The sequence below is a fragment of the Podarcis pityusensis genome (assembly GCF_964106645.2).
Source record: "Podarcis pityusensis genome assembly, chromosome: 2".
Classification (NCBI taxonomy): domain Eukaryota; kingdom Metazoa; phylum Chordata; class Lepidosauria; order Squamata; family Lacertidae; genus Podarcis; species Podarcis pityusensis.
The window spans coordinates 31852995-31857713 of record NC_138029.1 but is presented as its reverse complement, the minus strand read 5'-3'; the positions used below and the strand labels follow the sequence as shown (position 1 = coordinate 31857713).

The 4719-nt window shown below is 44.9% G+C and overlaps 1 long non-coding RNA gene across 1 annotated transcript; it reads left to right on the top strand.

The window, feature by feature from the left end:
- Nucleotides 1-345: 345 nt before the first annotated feature.
- Nucleotides 346-3542, top strand: LOC308472117. Its single transcript, XR_013983307.1, has 2 exons — nucleotides 346-733; nucleotides 3066-3542. It is a non-coding gene; the product is annotated as an uncharacterized lncRNA (long non-coding RNA).
- The last annotated feature ends 1177 nt before the right edge of the window (nucleotides 3543-4719 follow it).

Sequence of the window (4719 nt, the reverse complement as noted above, 5' to 3'; positions counted from 1 at the left end):
CAATTGTATTAGTGCAATGCTGAATTCCACTCTATAATTTTTGTAAACTGCTCATGGTTTGTTGCTGAAAACATTGGTATACAGTGGTACCTCGGGTTACATACGCTTCAGGTTACATACGCTTCAGACTCCGCTAACCCAGAAATATTACCTCAGGTTAAGAACTTTGCTTCAGGATGAGAACGGAAATCGTGGGCGGCGGAGCAGCAGCAGCGGGAGGTCCCATTAGCTAAAGTGGTGCTTCAGGTTAAGAACAGTTTCAGGTTAAGAACGGACCTCCGGAACGAATTAAGTATGTAACCAGAGGTACCACTGTATGCAATATCTGAATAACTATTAAGTAAATCAGTCCCTCTGCTGATAGGAGAAGTGGCCCAACAACATACAGAGGGCCACAAGTTTTTCATCCTCTGTTAGGGAATAGTCCCCATTGAGCAAGCAGAACTTAACTCTGAATAGACAGGCATAGCATTGCACTGTAACTCTCGTGTCAAAATCAACGGGACAGCAAGTATTTTTTTCAGCCTTGGTTAGTTTATGCCCATTCATCTCAGCTAAGGGCCGTCTGCTTTAGTTTCTAATTGTTCTTGCTTCAGAAGGAAAGCCATAATCATTTCTCCTGGAAGGCTGCTGCTGGATACAAACTCGACGAAAACGTCATGTTGTAATTTATTTCTCGTCAAATCTGGTGCAGCCAGCAAATAGCCAAGACATCTCTCTGGGCTTCATGATGGTAAGCCCTACAAGAGCCCCACGACCTAAAATCATTGCTTTCTGACAGCTCTACTGATTAATTTGGAGAAAAGGGGAAATGATGTTGATCTCTAACACACACTGTAGCCGCTTAATACGCCATGGGTTGCATCCAGTGTTACTCGTGCTCAGAGTAGGCCTGTTGAAACCAATGGGCATGACTAACTTAAGTCCACTCATTTTAGTGGGTCTACAAAGTGAGCAAAAATTAGCTGGATACAGTCTGATGCTTTCAAATATTGCCGTTCCGTGCTGCTGCTGTGTTTGCTTCTTATCTTTGAGGGCCACCCCACCGCTAGGCCCCACAGAAGCTCGGCCTGCTTCCTCACGCTCATCTGTGCTGCCAAACACAGGCCTGTTTACTGAGGGGCTGGCCCAAGGTTCAATGATTCTCAATTCGCTTCCACTGGGACTAGATACTGTCCCTTCTGGCAATGTGAGCTTCTGCTCCATTGTGTCCCAGGCCCCCTCCTCTTCTCGCCGCCTCGCCCAACACACACACATATTAAGTGGTAGCTTTCCTTTCACAATGGCAGTGTCGGGCCAAGGAACCCTGCTGTGTGCTCATTAATCGGACCGCTGGATGCCTCTTTTCCTGGGATACAGATGGACACAAATGCCAGACATTCTCTTGGCCCTGCAGCTGTATGCTCTTCTAGCCTGTAAATTTCATGCTGCTGCTACTCTTAGCGTAGCAGCATTCGAAGGGGCTTTTTTTTTTTTTTTTGTCTTCTGCCTCTGGGAATTATGCAACAGCATCTCCCAAGAGCCTGAGAGTTGTACTGAAGGGGGAAATCAAGACCCTCCTTCGCTGAGTGGGTTAGTTAAGTAGGTAGGCCAGGCTTGGCTAAGTTTATTACGTATTGATATCCGAAGCTCTCTGTTTCCAACGGTGGTCAGCTCAGAAGCAGGGCAGGTTGGAGACAGCCATTTACTATTGTTTGCTCACAACCTTTGAACATGCAAGTTCAGTTTTAGCAATTATTCATGTAGACCTTACCATTAAGCACAGTGAGGTGGGCCATCTCAGGAAACTGATTTTGAGTGTCATGAAAGGGCAGCAAATTGTAATTTATTTGATTTTGCTGCTGTTGTTGCTGACGAGGGAGAAAGGTACCTGTGGGACTTTTCTGCCTCAGCTGCCAACATAACTTCCAGTAATTTTGTTAATTCTTAATTTGTCTAATTCTCAATCTGCTTTCCAGTAATTTATCTTATTCTCCCCCCCCCCCCAAGCTGTCTGAGCTAGTGGCCATCAAAACAACCTGTTGGAAATTAACACCATCAATTATTTAGGAGGCACTTTTTTATTGTCCTGAAAGTTACACTTTTCTCACCAGACAACAGTGGGTCTTAGCAGTCTGGGAAACAGAATTACGTTATTTGCCTCTTGTTTTATTTTATGGTTTTATGTCTTTGCCTTTTGCATTTGCCTCAAGGCAGTTAACCAATAGTAACCAGATTTTTTTCAATGAATCCGGGGACACTTTTCAACTTCAATGAATTTTGTATGGGGACTGATTTGTAAATCCAGGGACTGTCCCCGGAAAACAGGGACGTCTGGTAACCATCAAACAAGAGAATAAGACAGTCTTTGCATGGAGCCAAAATATAGGAACATGGGTACCAGGTGAACACATCTAGGAAGGGAAATCCATTCTTCTGCTGCCACCACAGAAAAGGCCCCTTGTCTGACAGCCATCATTATCCAAAGGCTTTGGAAGACCTCCAGAGAAATGTGTCCAAACACTATCTTAACTGATGAACAGGCTCACCTAGAGAAGACCAAGCTTTTTAAAAATGCCACTTTTTAGAACAATCTTCTCACAAAGCAGTTTGCAATACATCAAATAGCAAGTTGCAACTGTAAAGCTGCTGAATCCAATTACAATAAAACAAACTGGGACCACAGAGTTGTTCCACAGCAAGGCATTGTAGTTGTGGTGATCTTAAAAAGTGCCTGCTCCCACTGCTTCTTTGTCACAGTTGTGACAAATAGAAGAAACTCTATTTAAAGTTTTAACAGTTTCCTGCTCGATAAGCTGTATTTGCCAGAGCAATGTGGAGGTGTAGGCATTCTCTGTGGCCCCCTCTCCCCATATGCCTTGCTCTGTGGAAGGGCCCTGAGGACATCCCTGTAGGAGTGCCATGGACCCTTTTGTTGCAGCCGCAAAGTGGTGATGGTACTCTTAGTGCTAAACGGTGACGGGCAGGTGGCTGGATCAGTGGAAGGGTGCAGAAATTCACCGTCTTACCCACTGCACCATCTGAGACAGACACATTTCTATTCTCTTTCTCTACGCTTTTTGTAGTTCTACAAATCTCTACAAACAAACAAAAGCTCCTGGCAACTATTTCAACATCCTGAACAAGTGTGAGATGCTGAAGTTCCCAACCATTATTGTTCAAGCAGACGGCTCGTTCTGCACTCAAAGGAACATGGCTGGCTCCTACCATGCAATTAACAGTAGCTGGCCAGTGACATCGCTCCCATTCTCTCCTCCCCACTGTGTTAGGGGGCCGGCTAAGAGCCAATGAGAATCCAGAAAGAGCATCACGCTGCCTGGCTTGGTGCTCTCAGGAAGGCTTCCAGAATACTTATATCTGTTGCGGGAGCCACTATGGGGAGGAAACCTGGCAAAAAAAATGTAAGAAATATAGCAGCAGAAGGACAACAACAACATCTGTGTTTTCATCTATCACTTTGAACACTTGTTTCATTATCCCAGACGAAAGAAAACATTTACAAAGTGTCAGTTACAATTTTATTACATTACCCGGAGGCTCGTTTTGTGGTATGTAGTCTGAGGTTTTGTCTATTGTATTTTATTTATTTATTTGATCAACTTTATATACTGCTTGATTGTAAAAAAACAACATCAAATGAGGTTAATATTTCACCTTTCTTCCAAGACTTTCCAGATGGAGCACACAGTCCCCCCCCATTTTATCCTTCCAGCAACCCTGTGGGTTAGGATAGATCAAAAGAGGATGACTGGCTAAAGGTCACCTAGTGAGGAGCATGGCTGATGGAGTTTCGAACTGGTCTCCCCAGTCCCAGGCTGACATTCTAACCACATAGCAGCAGGCATCATACCGGAATGTGTGTTATACATTGAAACATGCTGCATCCTTAAAAATATCATTTTGCATACACATTTGTCATGTGAACGAGGAGAGTGCAATGAAGGGAAATGTTTCAGGAGGGAGCACTGTAATTATATGCAGCATGAAGTGCTACAGCAGGCTTCCTCAAACTCGGCCCTCCAGATGTTTTGAGACTACAATTCCCATCATCCCTGACCACTGGTCCTGCTAGCTAGGGATCATGGGAGCTGCAGGCCAAAAACATCTGGAGGGCTGAGGTTGAGGAAGCCTGTGCTACAGCCTCTGCAGGGAAAACTTCACAGCTTGATCCTGCGTCAATGCATAAACTAACCCTGAGCATTCATAAGCACCAGTGCTGAACAGCTTCTGTCCCAGGTATGAATAGGAGCCAATTTGTAGGGGCTGAGGTCCCTTCGCCCCCCCATAAAATATTTGAAGGGGCTAGCCTCCCCAAAAGTTGGTGGGCATTGCCTTTCAAATGGTGTGTGCCACATCATGTGGGGCAGGGCTTACCTGGGCACCCCCTCCAATATTTTATTCAAGTTGGCACCCCTGCCTGGTATCCCCTTGCTTATACTACTCAGGGCACCTTATGCTACCTAAACCAAACTACGCTAGTCAACTGGAAGCAGTAGCAGTCGTGAAAGCAAGTCAGACTACCCTTTTAGTTGTGGAGTAAGCACCAACTCAGAAGAGGGGCTGAGTTTGAAACGCATGTTGGTTGAACTAAATTACACACACACCTTGCCACCGCCCCAGTTGACATTTGTCATTTGTGCCATTTCTTCCATGGCTAAGCAAAGTTACACCACTATGACCATTAAGTCAAGCCTAACAAATACTAGAAGCTGAATACCT